We start from the raw sequence: 16,294 nt of genomic DNA on the forward strand, positions 1-16,294 counted from the left end.
ATACGCCGCACGTGGCCAACGCGTGCTCGTGTACTTCAAGAAATTACTAAGCTGTAAACATCAACCATTGCTGTGATTCGCAGAAGCTGAAAACGCGCCTACAAGCCTTGAAAACCCGCGCTCAATACCTCTCCGCGACGACACTCCCTGGCCTTTTGCCGACCACGAGCTCGCTAGCGACTGCAACGCCACCTCGTTTGTTTACAAAGATGCAGGAGGTCTATAGATTATTCGTTGAGCTGGCGCATTTGTCATATTGCGACGTAACAAGTTATCTGCAACTTTCCACACAGTGTCTGAATTTTTCATTCTAACACCAGAGAATAGTTTTTGATGATACACAATCTTAGCACGCTTAAGCTCAGCATTTAGATTATTTCTTGTTTTTTTAATAAGAGATTCAAGAAAGCGATTATTTAAAAAAGCATGGTACTTGTTTTTGCTCTTTATCATTCTTCTGAGCTCTGGCGTGATCCATGGTTCCTTATTCGTTTAGACTGCTTAATATTATTTATATATTTCTACAAAAACCTTGATAAACGCTGAATATGCATTATTTGAGTCTTATATAGAATAACTAGGACTCCCGCCCAAAACCATTTCAGCTTATCTGGGTACCTCCAACCTTTTTTATTTGCGTGTAACTCCAGCTCCTCTTCATCTTTGTTATTGTAGCCGCTATTGTTTGTCAAGTACCATCTTGATATTAGCAGTTCCTAATTCAAGCCTTCTGCAGGGTTTGAAGGACCTATTTAATTGGAAATGAGGAGAAGACGTGCACAGGGTGGAAAGCGTGTGATCGGCCAGGAAACACTGAGACGGCCCCGAGAAGGGCCTTTATTAAGGTTGACAGCCGTTTTGTGCCTCTTCACTTGGCAGCGACGACACAGCGTGTGCGGTCCCCATGGTTTTGCCCCAGCTGTTGAAGCAATCCTCGGGCACGACCTTCGACATCTGATGTTTTTATTTAAAAAACACATGGACCAAAGTCGTGCTGTATGCAGTGCGATCGCCATGTGGTTCCACTGACGGCAAACAATCATCCACCTAGCCCGGCTCTTTGAAAAGATTCAGGAAACGACTGAAAAGAACAAAAGTAACGAGCAAACAAGTTAGAACGCAAAGAAACGAAGGCGCTCTGCGCTAATGCTGTAGCGAGGTCTAATATGTAAATTTTCACGGCTGGCATCGATTTCTACAAAGCGCGGGTAGTCGCCACGGAAATAAACAAAGGCGCACTGGAGCTGGGTAAGCCTGCAGCTACAAGCACGAGTTTTTTGTCTCTACCGCCGATTTCCACACCGCGCGATCGTCATAACTTTTCTTGGACTTGTTGTTGAAGCTGACAGCGATCATAAAAATTAAGGCCGCCGACTGTAGTGACAGAGGCTTGCCATTGAAAGTAACAAAGCCGTGCACTTTGTCAACCAGGCAACGAGGCCTAGCGCGAGTTTTAGAGCCGATTTGGACAAAGCGCGAGACGGCGCGCGCTTCTAACGCTTGCCGACGCAAAGAAACAAAGGCGCGCTGCGCTGGGATAACGCCGTAGCGAGGTCTAATATGTAAATTTTCACGGCTGCCGTCGATTTCGACAAAGTGCGAGAAGTCTCTAAGGAATTAAACAAACCTGCACTGCACTGGGTGAATGCTGGACACTTAGGCCAGGCGCGATTTCCACAATGCGCGAGTCGGAACTTCTGGACTTACCGTTACAGCTGATAGCGATCCTAAACGGCAGATTGTAGTGGCAGAATTATCGTGGCCACTTTTACCCTGGACTTGCCACTGCAAAGGAACAAAGGCGCACTGGGGTCGATGCCCCGGCGTCTCGCCACGTGGTATCGGTCCGCGGCAAATAAGGACAGCATCGGCTCGCCAGAAGCATCCAGGAAACGATGCTGCAAAAAAAGTTACGTTACAAGCGCCGCAATTTGGCGAGTTCTGCACGAGAAAACTTGCGAAAACGTTGTTCAACCCTTACCTCGTGATTGAGAACGTGCACGCCCGACAAGCGCTTCATCGTGGCTGTCAGACGGCGGTTCAGATGGCGACGCCGGCGGTCCTCAAACCGCACCTTATGTGGGTCGTCGTAATGGAGTTGCAAAATTTTGAACACCAGCACGACGTGCTCCTGCAGCAGGAAAATGGAATGCCCAAGGCATGTAGGTAAGCGGTACAGCACTTCATGAAGCGAAATTTGAGATAAAATGCGTACCTTTATGTCGCTGGCGATTTCTCGCGGGTCAGCGCCTTTTGGGGGTCGTCCCAATGTCGTGGAAGCAAGAACTGTACAGAAATGTCAGCTGGCTGTCGCCGACGAGCGCACCACGCAAAAAAAAAAGCCATACCTGGACAGCTCCCGAAACGCGCGCGTCGCCGCCTACGCTCACGAAGAGAATGCCCGCAGACCACGCACGCCCGGCGGCCGGCCGGCCGGCCCTAGCGATTCCCTAGGCACTCCAGGGACAGGCCGAGAGAGGCGCGGCGACCCCACATCCGGTTGAGAACGAGGGCGAAGCGAAAAAAGTCACGCAGACACGCATCCCACCGACCAATCGGCGTTTCCAGCCTACCGACCCGCAAACGCTTCTGTTTGAACACCCTACAGAATCGAAGGACACTCAGTACAAAACTGGCCAGAAGTAGTGCATGAACTTTTTTATTACAAAAACAAACATTGTGTATATTTATTGTCTTCAGAAAGATAATCTTAAAGGGGCGGAGACACCAAAAATTTGGTTGGCTTGTTCTTTGTTTCAAAAGTTGCGTATTGCCCCAGGCCGCGTGATACACGCTGCGCAATTCATATATGTGCGGTAAATAATTTATTATTGTATTATTTATACTGAGCGATTTCATTTTCGGTTTCTGAGCGCCGGGGTGTGCTGCGACGTCACGATCAGGGAAGAGCAGCAACCCTGGTCACATGGGCCCCAAAAGTTGTGACGCCCGTATTGCTGCGTCCTCTGCTCTCGAACACATGTTGTGCATAGCAGCGTCTTTTGAAATCATATGCCGACAAACTTAGTCGGTACAGCGATGTGCTGAGAAAAGCCAAGCGAGCGAGGAACGACACCGAGTCCTGAAACCAAGCGGCTCGCTTCGGCCGATCTGAGTCGCCATACCGCGTATGCCAACGCGGTTTATGCGTCGTATTTCGCTTTGCCACGCCGACGCCGATGATCGGCGGATGTCTGTGTCGGTGGCCCGTAGCTGACACTGGTCACAATACAGCGACACGATGCCGCACTTTTGCTATCGACCAATACCCGTCTCTGTCTTCACTTCGCGCCGCCCGCGCAGCCGCGCTGCGAGACTGCTCAGGGTCCCGTGGCTGCTGATTACGATATCTGCTACTAGTTTAGCCAACAGTCCATGTATTCGCTAAACGAATGCTTCCAGACAATTGTACAGGGTTCAGAATTGACCGCACGGGTACGAACTCCTCCAGGGGTGCCCTCATGACGACGACTGCATCTCGGCGCTAGTTTTGTTTACATATCTGCATCTGTCTACAGGCACGAATTGCGCGTTAGTTCGGCATGAATTGCAAGCTGCATTTCACTTAGGTTAAGCAAGCTCATCTTTTTTGCGCCGGTTGCGGGTTTACTTGTTCGCGCAGTGCGATAACTCTGCAAGAATTGCCGAAGAATGCGAGCGCTAGCCTGGCGAACGCTTCATAGCCAGGTTGTTGACAACGCGTCTATAGGACCGGCGTTTCTGACTCATTGCAACTGCTTTTTTTGCTGTTTACGACGTTTACAGTACTTGAATATTGGTTTATCTAGAGGTATGTTCGGCACCCATTTGAGATAAACAAAGTGGCTTAACTTGTTGCCCTCAAGCGACGCCGACGACTGTAGCAGCCGCCGCGGGCGCCTGCAGCACTGACCGACAGACTGGGTCACACCGCCTAGCAGCGGCGCTTCCCGCTTGATGTATTTGCGTCCTGTGATATAAACAATCCTCGATTCAAGGCCACTGTTGTCAAAACTACGCTCGATGACCATATGTATCCGCTAAAACTTGTGAACTCCTTCTCCACAATCGCCAACGTTGCGCATACATACCCGGCGGACTCGCTAGGCCTATTCGTACTGCAGGTGAGCCGAAGGGTGAACATATGAAATGTAGTCGCTCGTTTCGCTTATTCGTACTACGGCGAAGTTGCAAACAAGACAGTCATCGGCTCATAGACGTGAATGTTTCGCTCGGCCGCCGATATAAGGTGCCGGCTGGTGCGTCAGCGACGGCATATATGCCGATCAGCACACCATCAGCTGAGTCGCCGAAGCAGCGCCTCGCTGATGTCGCGCGTCGCCGTTCATAGTACGTCACGTTACTGTGTTGTGATGTCACGGCTATTCGCTCATATCGTTCCCAGGGCTATACGTCACCACCTGTAGCGCTAGCGATGGGCCTCCATCATGAGAAAGAGCACTTAGGGACTCTTTGCAGCTCAATTAAAATATATTTTAAGCGCTTGTTGCGTCCGATGCTTCGCCGTGGGTGACCTCACATACAGAGGAAGCCCATAGCAAGCTTACTATAGCCTCAAAATTTGATGTCTCAACCCCTTTAAGAATCGTCGTTTCTTGTCAGGATTGGTCTTGTTGTTCAAGCGTCTGTCCGGTGGCATACCCAGTGGAACTTACAATTACACAAGATAGGTCAAAGTTGAAGCGCCTTTCAACGTTGAAGTATTGAAGCTGAAGTATCATTTTCACTGCAAGAATGGATTACAAGGTACTAGTGTATGGAAGTACACTAGTGTGTAAAGTTCTATTATTTAGCTTCGTGTGAAATTATTGCGGATGCATTGAGCGGCTTTTTTAACGCTTTCAAGTTCACTACTTTTATCTTGAGTTGGAGAATCCCAGACAGTTCTTGCGTGCTTTCTAATTTTTGTAGTCTTTCTAACAAACATCATTCTCCAGCTGCTATTAGACCCGCCACGGTGACTCAGGGGTTAGGGCGCTCGGCTACTGATCCGGAGTTTCTCGGGTTCGAACCCGACCACGGCGGCTGCGTTTTTATGGAGGAAAAAGGCTATGGCGCCCGTGTGCTGTGCGATGTCAGTGCACCTTAAAGATCCCCAGGTGGTCGAAATTGTTCCGGAGCCCTCCACTACGGCACCTCTTTCTTCTTTTCTGCTTTCACTCGCTCCTTTATCTCTTCCCTTACGGCGCAATTCAGGTGTCCAACGTTAATGAGACAGATACTGTGCCATTTCCTTTCCCCCAAAACCAATTATTATTATTATTAGCTGATATTAGTAGCTTTGTGAAGATTCTAGTTGAAGTCGTGAGTAATACATAGTCCTAGGTACATGCAGAAAAATAGGGTTAGCAGAGGAATTTAAAGTTTTACTACTTTCATAAGCAACGTTCGCAAAGACAGATTTCTTGAAATTGACCGAGGCATGATTTTTAATTTTAAACGAGCATGTTTCACAGCATCATTCTTCTAAAAAGAAGGTCTGATTCACATTGCCACTAGGCACGAGTGGGAACGGGATTGGAAAAAAAAATTATTTACATATGTACACATGCCAAGGTTACCGGATACATTCAATTCAATTTCAATTTATGCAGCATTTTGAGGATGTTGGGTGCGTCGACAAAAAGCCAGAGAAAAGGCGTGACAGGGGTCGACGCGTCCTACAATAACTTGAGAGCAGCATCAGTACATTAATAACAGGATCACTACGTGAATATGGAAATAAAATAAAACGGCAAGTAAGCACACAGGAAACAAAATACAAATAATAAGTACAAATCTCAGTTGCACGAAGTGCTGACTGGTGTCTAAGTGTGCATCAATTTATATGCCTTATTTAATGAGCATGGAAGAGTGTATGAAAGCATTTGGCGACCATAATTCGTTCGAGTTTTCGGCACGAACGATGTGAAACCAGTACGGGTGGCATACTTCAGTTCTTTACAGTTTAAATTCGACAGGTGCACCATAAATAGATTATTTTTTCTAATACTTGTTTTATATCGCCTCAATAGTATAGATTCAAAGACTTGGGGAAGGGGGTGATGCGAAGCGATGCAAAAATCGTTTCGTTATGTTCAAAACGTGAAGCATAAATGAAGTTCCCCAGTCCAATATACAATAGTTAGCAACAGAAGAAAACTGCGTTGTAAGGCATAAGCTTAATATGCTTTGGAAAGAGGTACCGCAGTCGGGACACAATAACAGGAACCTTGGACAACTTGTCCCTAACTTTTCAACGTGTTCGTCCCATGATAAATTTTCATTAAAAATCACCCCTAGGTTTTTGGTCGTAGGAACTATTTGAATGAATGAGGAACCCATTTTTAGATGAATTTGTGAGACATCAGGATTCTTATTACGAGGTCTAAAAAACACGTTTGCTTTTTCCTGTGTTTATAATCAGTGAATTGGACTCAGACCATTCGTGAAGTTTCTGCAAACAATCTGTAGCTTGCAGTTCAAGATCTCGCACACGTGCTGCTCGGAAAAATAGAGTGGTGTCATCTGCATATATGACAAAAGTTGGAAGATTACTTATACAGACTGTGTCGTTTACATGAAGAAGGAAAAGCAGCGGTCCCAATATACTGCCTTGCGGCACACCAGAATACAGATGTACAAAATGTTTTGACTCGTTTTCTACTTTTACCTGTCAGACACAGCAGCTAAGGTATGATGTAATTACTTGGTGAAATTTTCCTCAATAACCATAGTGTTCGAGCTTCGCCAACATTGTTTTGTGATTGATGCGATCGAAGGCTTTCGAAATTCAATAAAAATGCCGAGAGTGAAAAGTTTTTGTTCAAAGGACTCTAGAATTAGTTTTTTTTGGGTTAGAAGCGCAGTTTCTGTACGAAAGTTTTCCTGAAGCCATGCTGGCGAGGCGTTAGTATGTTAAATTTCTCTCAGAAACTGGGCATTCGCTTGTATAATATTTTTTCAAAACACTTCAAGAAAATGGGTAGGATAGAAATTGGGCAATAATTGGATAGGTCATTTTTGTCTGCACCCTTATGAACAACGGTTACTTTGGCAATCTGCAATTGTCGGGGAAACACCGCATGTTCGAGGCAGCAATTAAAAATGTGCTCTAAAACTTGGCTAATTACATCAGCTACATATTTTATTGATTGGAGTTTAAGATCGTCTATGTCTCGCGACCTACTCTTACGGAGTCAGAAGGCAAGGTTTGACTTCATTAGCGTCCGTTGGCATCAAGAATGCAGTCGACATTGACATTCACAATTAGACGTGACACTGAGCATGTAAGGCGAGCCAATTAAAGAGTTAACACTCTTGTCTGGGCGAGTTGGTTCATTTCCAACAAATAATGCACTTGCGCAAAGAACACAGGACACAACAAAGTAACACATACGACAAGAACAGAGCGCAACTTCCAACTAGTTTATTAAGAGCAGGCAACTTGAATATATACCAGTGTTAGCCAACAGAAAGATTACAAAACCAAAAGAAGATAAACCACGTGCGCTGTTAATACCAGCAAGCCGCCGCCAAGGGTACAACCAGATATCATTCTGTCAAAGTGATATGATACTCCAAATATAACAATCAAAACAAAAAACCAAAAAAGAGCAACTGAAGAATCATGAGGTGAACAATGAACGCGGGGAATATGAGATATCTTAGCAAAGCAGTGTCAAAAAAGCCATAACAAAAGCAGTCAAACATAAAAGTGATACATGTGAACGGGTAACTATCCTCGTTGCGAAAGCAGTGTCAAAAAAGCGAGTGTGAAACGATAAACACATTAAGCCACAGAGATAACAGCACCGAGTTTCACCGACATAAAGCAACCTAGAGGACATCGAATTTACACATGTCCATCTAAGAATGTTATCTCTTTGTCGAGCAGAACAACTGAAGTAGTAAGTGTTATGTCGTATGTGTATGTCGTATGTGTTACTTTGTTGTGTCCTGTGTTCTTTGCGCAAGTACATTATTTGTTAGAAATGAACCAACTCGCCCACACAAGAGTGTTAATTCAACATATTTCTCCTACATTGGGCTCTTTTCTGTCTACTCCGAAGATTCTTGACCCAGCAATCACGTGCCTCAATTTAATCGCCAGCACCGTCTGCCAAACAAGGTATCTAACCTTTTGCATCCAAAAGAAGCAGGCGCCCCCGGAGGTGCGACGCGTATTTGGACTAACGGAGCCGTCATGGGGTCATGTGAGACGTATCTGCAAGATTATGAAATCGGAATACTGTAATCAGGCTAGGTTGCTGGAAGATTGTCTCAAGGTACTTGTAAATGAGAGCACTTAACCTTCAGGGCAAGCTCGTCGCCTCGCCGAGTACAAGAAGTTGGCCGCTAATTCTACAGATTTCCAGTGGCGCCATGTATTCTCAAACCTGCCTCGTAAGGAACAAAGTCAGCAAGAAGCGTCAGGCGCAGTCACCGTTCTGGGGGACGTGCCATTACCCGACAGCGTCAGAAGAACTCTGCAAAATGGCCCTAAATTCAGCTATGGACCACATACAAACCGACCACAACTTCTAGAAGTTGTGAGGAACGTAGCCACCGGGGCATCTGTAACCAACAAAGTGAGAGTTATTGGTGATGGCGTCGACTGCCTCGTGCGGAATGCTGATTCCGGACTAAGAAGAGGGCTTCCTTTTTGAATACGGCAAAGGCGATTCAGCGTAGCGGTACCACCGTACTGCAGGCTGACAAGGAAGGGGGATTTGTCGTGATGCCTGAATCGCTTTTCAAAGACAAAGCGCATGCAGCATTAAGCAAGAATTTTAAGCAACTAAAGTTTCAACCAAAGAAACAGAAATCCACTGCTGTGCAAATGCTACAGGCACTCTCCCTCGACAGGATGAAAAGAGAAGTAGAAAACTCAAGGAAAAATTTCCTGGAAGTATTATTTTCGGGTAAAACCCATAAACCTGATTGCCCCCTAAGGACCATTGTTTCTGAAAGAGGGACCTGGCTGGCTAGAGTCAGCAAGTATCTACAGCAACAACTCAAGCGCCTGACCCTTTATGATCCTTTTCTAGTCAAAAGTTCCACAGAGGCCATCACTGCTTTTAGAGACCTTCACTCTGCCACCTCAGCATTTTCTATAGACGTCGAGGATCTATATTACTCCGTTCCACATGAAAACCTTCTAGAAACGGTTCGGAAGGAGATTTCTAGCCCAGATGAGATAAGTTTTCAAAATTACACTGGAATCAGTACGGACAACTTCATCACCTTGCTGGAATTCTACCTGCAATCGACAGCCATATCCTTCGAAGATAAATTTTATGTGCAGAAAGATGGCATTTGCATAGGCTCTGCAGTCGCACCGAAGCTCTGTGACATATACCTATCTGCCGTGGACAACCGTATCCAGAAAAACCTGACAGGGACGGCCGTACTCAAAATTATGAGGTATGTGGACGATTACCTGGTCATACTGAACGCTCCGTCAGAAGGCAGTATTGAATGTTTGGTGCCAGAGATTGTTAAGCTGCTCACCATTGAGTCTAGAGGGTTGAAGTTCACCTGGGAAATCCCTCAAGGCAACTGTATCCAGTTTTTAGATCTGTAGATCTACTTTGGTCAACCTGATTGCAATCTGTGTTACAAGTACAACCCACGTACGAGGAAAAGTCTGCTTCCTTATGAAAGCGCCCATTTTAAATTGATAAAACGTGGGATTGTAGGAACACTTCTTCAAGCAGCGCTCAACAAAAGCTGCCCGCACTTTATGGAAGACAGTTTTGGAAACCAAATTGCCCGTCTCGAGAAACAGGGTACCCCACTGGCGTCATCAGCAGTGTCACAGTCAGTCTTCTACAGAAGGTAAAAGAAGGCAACAAGAAGACTTCGAGCCCCCCAATCCCAAGACAGAGCATGAAGGTCATACCACATATCCATAGAATTTCCCACAACTTGAAAAAGATAGGCCATAGATATGACGTAAAGGTTCTTTTTTCCGCCCCCAGTAAGCTTTCTAGTATTTGTACTGTCCTGTCTAAGAAGCGAGAGTCATGTGAAAAGAAGCACGATTATCAATACGTCCAATGCGCCACCAACGTCGTGTATCGAATTCCGTTAACCTGTGGTTGCGTATATATCGGACAAACGGGAAAGTGCGTCAACGAGAGACTGCGGGAGCACGAGAGGACAATAAAAAACAATGAAAGACGCCGCCTACCAGAGCATACTGTGGATCATGGTTGCAAGCCCATATTTACGAATACCACGATTCTGGCCCATGCTAAGACCAAACTTCGGAGAGAAATAATTGAGGCTTTTCATATTGCTAACACCGGTGACGAATGCGTTAGTACTGCTTCAGTTGTTCTGCTCGACAAAGAGATAACATTCTTAGATGGACATGTGTAAATTCGATGTCCTCTAGGTTGCTTTATGTCGGTGAAACTCGGTGCTGTTATCTCTGTGGCTTAATGTGTTTAGCGTTTCACACTCGCTTTTTTGACACTGCTTTTGCAACGAGGATAGTTACCCGTTCACATGTATCATTTTTATGTTTGACTGCTTTTGTTATGGCTTTTTTGACACTGCTTCGCAAAGATATCTCATATTCCCCGCGTTCACTGTTCACCTCATGATTCTTCAGTTTCAATTATTTGGTTTTATGTTTTGATTGTATATGTTTGGAGTATCATATCAGTTTGACAGAATGATATCTGGTTGTACCCTTGGCGGCGGGTTGCTGGTATTAACAGCGCATGTGGTTTATCTTTCTTTTGGTTTTGTAATCTTTCTGTTGGCTAACACTGGTATATATTCAAGTTGCCTGCTCTTAATAAACTAGTTGGAAGTTGCGCGCTGTTCTTGTCGTATGTGTTACAATTAAAGAGGTACCATAAGCATCTCTGAGTGCGAGAAGGAGTGGGAACGATAAGCGAGAGCATCCACTCGAGAACTGGTAAATGAGCACGCTCGTTCCAGCTGGGCAGACTACATGCTTTCCTTCTGAACACGCGTTGTGTGGCTAGTTACGTTAAATAATTTCTCTCTAAATTCACTTCCATTTCAAGTGTAATGAATCAAAAGTCAGAGATGGGATCGAGTTAATGATACTGTGTATGTCTTTTATTTGATCTCCTAAATGAATGCTATTTAAGAGGTAAAAAATTAATCTGGATTAGCCCAGCTAATCTAGGGTATACAAAGCAAAAAAGAGATTGCGGTCTCCACTGACCCACTCAGGCGGTTGTGCGCCCTTCCTTACGTTCGGTTTTTGAGGAAAGGAAATGGCACAGTAACTGCCTCACATATCTCGTTGGACACCTGAACCGCGCCGTAAAAGAAGGGAGAAAAGGTGGAGGGAAAGAGGAAAGAGAAAACTGAAAGTTGAATGTTGGATTTTGAGGAAAGCCGCGGCGCTGCGCAGCGGCGGTACACCTGTGGCTCAGTGCAACTATAGTGGCGCATGCGCAGTTGTGACTAGGGAGTGAGATAGAGAAAATTGGCAGTGGCTTAGCTCTACTATGCCAGGATATACGTAGCGAAATCTAAGGCATAGCATGGTTAGCCTTGGTTAATCTTGACTGCAAGTCCAGGTTAGTCGGGTTGGCTAGCTATGTTGTTGCATTAAAGATGACATGACTGTGGTTGCGGCGCACTCGAGCTCTCCTTTTCAATCCTCCGACATGTTATCAGGCATGCGACGCAGCTGGCGAAGCGAGCGGAGGCGAGCGCAACGACGAGGAACGCGGTGTGACGTCATAGCAAACGGCGGCGGCGGCGGCGGCGGGCTGCGCGGTGCGATGTCATGCCACATGGTGCGGCGAGCGCGAAAAGCACAGTAACCGTTTCACATATCTCGGTGGACACCCCAACCGCGCCGTAAAGGAAGGGATAGAGGAGGGAGGGAAAGAAGAGGAAACTGAAAATTGAAAGTTGCATTCTGAGGAAAGGCGCGGCGCTGCGTAGCGGCGGAACACCTGTGGCTCGGTGCTACTAGTGGCGTATGCGCAGTTGTGGCTAGGGAGCGAGAAAGAGAAATGCTCCGTTTGTCCTTACTGTTCCTCGCGCATGCGCAGCATGGCTCTCCAAGAATCGCGCGAAACTGCTCAACCTGCGGCCAGTAAAGCTTTCGGTTTAAAAAAAAAATTGCTAATGGCCTAGCTCTGTTAGGCCAGGATATACGTAGCGAAAGCGCGGCGACTTCTGCATCGGAAGAGTGCATTCAATAGATGCGCCGTTTATTCGTGGGTGAAGCTTGAACTGTCGTGGCGGAGTGGTAGCGTCTCCGCCTCTAAGACCTAAAGCCCTGTTTCGATTCCGAGCCTCGGCACATTTTTTTTTTATTCAGTGTGTGCGCGGGAGGTTTCAGTGGGTCCTATAGATGCCGCAACTGAATACGTTGGTTAGCGGTTAAGCGCAGGCTCTGTTAAGGCGCGTTTATACTCCGGCGAAACGCGCGCGTGCGCACGCTGCACGGCGACGCCACGTCGGCCAAAACGAGACCATACTCCAACTGCGCTTGACCACCGATACGTTCGGCGGCTTCGGCGCACTCTGACCGCACTGGCGGACACTTGGAGCACGTCTCTATTTCTCGCCGAGTGCGCCAGCCGCCGCAGGCACGGCCCGACCGGTTCGGCCCCGCGGCGAGGCGCGCGTTGTGACGTTATGTGTCTCCTCGCAGAACCGCCACAGTGAAATCACAAGTTCGCGGCCAGTAAAGCTATCGCTCTAAAAGAAAAGAACGGCTAAGGAGGCTTTCCTCGGCGAATTCCAGTGAACAGAAAGCTCCTTCTAGTTATGGTTTTAATGTAGCAAATCGTACTCGTTCAGTGCACAAGGGAGAAACAGAGCTTTTTAGCTGCGAACTTCTCCATATTTTGTAACATTTTGGCAATTATTTATCAAGGGAAACGATAAAAAACAGCTTTGTAAAATTCCGTCAGTATGGCATCCACCTATCTGGTATATTTTATTGTACTTAACAAAGTCCTGCAGTTTCTACTGAGTGATTCTTGAGTAGCCTTTCAATATTCAGTGTGACTAGTCTGCTTCAATGCAGTCTTTGGAGAATTCCCGGTATATATTTGTTAATTATACGCTCCATACTTTGCATACTGTTGACGTTAATGAATACATTGCTTATTTTCGGTCTTGTGGAGTGGCTCAACTGTGGTGGCCCTCCAGCAAATCTGAACTTGTTCTAGGCGCAAGCATTTTGTGAAGAAGAATGTCGAAATATTAAGATGCTCGCCCTGTATGCCTTTCAATATATGCGTGGGACTGTAATAAGGGCCAGCAGATGGCTTCATATCCAGATTTTGAAGCCTTTTGAGAATGCCATGTTTACTTATCTCTACATCAGATTTATTCAGCAGGACTATTGTAAATCAGCACTATCGGAGTCATGTCTAACAAAAATTTTAGGGATTCAATAAATAGGCTTGAAATTCCTTTTGTGTCACGAGTTAATGGTTAATGCAAGTCAGATGCGTCACGTGTTTGACTTGAGTCCAATGTTGCTTCAAAGGTTCTCTGGAGCCGCTGCGATAAAAACTGAGAACAACTTGTCATAATGGCGCTGATCTCGGGGCTTGCTTCAAGTTTAAGCGGTGGAATTAAGTCACTAAATTGTGCTTACAGGGATCGTGAAATTTGAATTGCCATTCCTCCCATTCTGTCTAACTGCTTATTGAACCGTAATGTCTCCTGGAAAAATCAGGGGTGTTTTTGTTGCTTCTTACTTGACAGTCGTCGTATAAAGAGTTAATGAAATATTCTTTACAGTATTTATAAACTAGTCCTTAATAAAGATTATATCGTATTTGCTACTTACCAGATGCGCACAAAAATTCAAAGAACGCATATCGACAATTGACAAGTTGTTTGCTCATAGCATATTTAAGGAAAGAGAAATGTCTCCTGTTTGCTTATGACATATTGAAGGAAAGAAAAATGTTTCCTGTTTCATATAGAGCGAAGTGTTCTTTAAGGCCAGTACCACGACTTAGCGGTCATAAATTTCAGGAACAGCTTTGAAACTTCTTTTAAACCTTCTTTTACTTCTAACAAAGACGACAAATGTTAAGAGGACAAATGACTTCGAACTGTCTTGAATGTCGCTAAAATTTCTGGGAACTTGTAAAATATCATACTCCATATATAAACAGCCTGAACGACGCTAACGACATAAGACAACACATGCGCTGTACTCACAGCTTATCTTCATTAGAGCAAGCAGAGATTATGCAGGGTGTTTCACCTAACACTTTACACAATTCTTAATTTTTTTAATTGGTTTTTGGGGGAAAGGAAATGGCGCAGTATCTGTCTCATATATCGTTGGACACCAGAACCGCGCCGTAAGGGAAGGGATAAAGGAGGGAGTGAAAGAAGAAAGGAAGAAATAGGTGCCGTAATGGAGGGCTCCGGAATAATTTCGACCACCTGGGGATCTTTAACGTGCACTGACATCGCACAGCACACGGGCGCCTTGGCGTTTTTCCTCCATAAAAACGCAGCCGCCGCGGTCGGGTTCGAACCCGGGAACTCCGGATCAGTAGCCGAGCGCCCTAACCACTGAGCCATCGCGGCGGGTACACAATTTTTAAAACTATGCTTTTTCAGTTAGAAGAGCGTTTTTTCAGCATAGCATTGTAAGCGGTGTAGCGCAACTACAAAGCGCTAAACAGCACGATAATTTACTAATAGTGGATAGTTAACGTTCTCGCTATTACTTGTAGGCAATTTAATTACTTAGAAGCGTGTAGCCCATCTTAAGTAACATGCATAACAGTTTTTAGAATTTCAAAAAAGCGGTTATTCTCGCCGGTGTGGACAACAAATTTTCGCTGCATCGCGCCTAAAGACATGCATGCGCTTTCGAGAAGCTTGCAGGCAAAACAAGCTCTCCACTGTACGTAACTCGTCGAAATAACCACATATTGTTAGGCCATGCGCCGACGGTAACCGCATTTTCTAAGTTCTAAAAACTTATATGGATATTACTTACGATGGGCTACATGGCTTTCAGTAATTAAGGATATGCTAACAGTAATAGTTAAAACTTAACTATTCAGTATTAGTTAACCATCCTGCTAGTTGCCAAGTCCGACCTTGCTTGTGATGTACTACGCCGCTGATAACGCTAGACCGAAAAAGCGTTCTTCTAACTCAAAAAGCGTAGAGTTAAAATTGTGTAAAATCTTAGGTGAAACACACGATATAGCGATCCCAAGCAGCGAAACAAGCAACATAAAAGTAGGTTTTCTTTCTCTGTCCTTGTCGTTAGCGCTGCGTAAACCTGCGATCTGGTACCATACCAACTCGTCCACATATATCTTTTTTTGTAAGGAATCAAATGTCAGTGGAGTGTTTAGCACTGATTCACTGACGCGATCATGCTTTCCGAGCAGGAAGATTCGGGATACATTTGGCAAAATAATAATCCCCGAAAAAGTGGTTTCTTTTACTAGGGTTAGTATTTGCGAAGACTCATTTCTCCAGTATTTCGAACAGAAATTGAACATTTCGGTTGTGTGTACATAGCTGCTGCAATGTACCGCCTTTGCCAAAGCTAACCATACTACGGGGTTTCCTTCTCAGCGGGTTAGTGGAGCCCTTATGGCACCCCAAAAAACTAAAAGGTCTCTACAGGTGATGACAACGGTCCACCTTAATTTACACAGATTTAGAGCTTAAAAGGTGCCGCAAGTGCTCCGCTACATGGCTTGAAAACAAACGCAATTGCTTGCTTACTTTTCGCAAAGGGGGCGCATAACGGAACTGTATAAGCCTTAAAATAATGCCATGCACTCTATTTATGTGCGGTATTCATAAACATTCAGCGAAAACTGGAAGAGGATATTGGCACCTTATCATCTCCCCTCATAGAGTTTCCGATATGCGGTGTGCGCGGTAGTAACTAATAGTTGCACATTTATTCATTTAGCCACATTTCTAAGCTGCGAAAGCAGGATCATGCGACCGTTGAAGAGCCTGGAACTCCTTAGTTGCCACAATTAAAATTGAACACAAGCCGGGTGTCAGTACTTTTTCAGTCAGTCACACGTCGTTTCATTGAGTTTAAAGCTAGAAATATTGATTTGATCCCAACAAGACATGATGTCCTTAATGCTTCCCTTAGCCTAAAACCATCATGAGCTTTGTGCCTTTTGTCTATTTCCTGCTTGGCTTTTCCACAATATTTAGCTTACGTCGCGAAACTGCATTATAAATTTCTCAAATATAAATAGCAGTTTTCCTATTGGCTAATGAGTCATTCGTAAAATTACCATTTTGTCATGAAGTTGAGAAATTTCATTCAAAAATGGATTTT

The 16,294-nt window shown here is 45.2% G+C and overlaps 1 long non-coding RNA gene across 1 annotated transcript in view; it reads right to left on the bottom strand.

Annotated features, from left to right (window-relative positions):
* The window catches only part of LOC144098873 (uncharacterized), a 240,719-nt gene extending 238,594 nt beyond the window's left edge, over window positions 1-2,125 (bottom strand). Inside the window, exons 1-2 of the long non-coding RNA XR_013307260.1 lie at window positions 1,982-2,125; window positions 1,708-1,898 (exon numbers count right to left, since the gene is read on the bottom strand). This is a non-coding gene — a long non-coding RNA (uncharacterized LOC144098873). The remainder of the gene's footprint in view (window positions 1-1,707; window positions 1,899-1,981) is intronic.
* Window positions 2,126-16,294: the final 14,169 nt, after the last annotated feature.

This window comes from Amblyomma americanum, chromosome 1, assembly GCF_052857255.1.
Source record: "Amblyomma americanum isolate KBUSLIRL-KWMA chromosome 1, ASM5285725v1, whole genome shotgun sequence".
In the NCBI taxonomy this organism is placed as follows: Eukaryota; Metazoa; Arthropoda; class Arachnida; order Ixodida; family Ixodidae; genus Amblyomma; species Amblyomma americanum.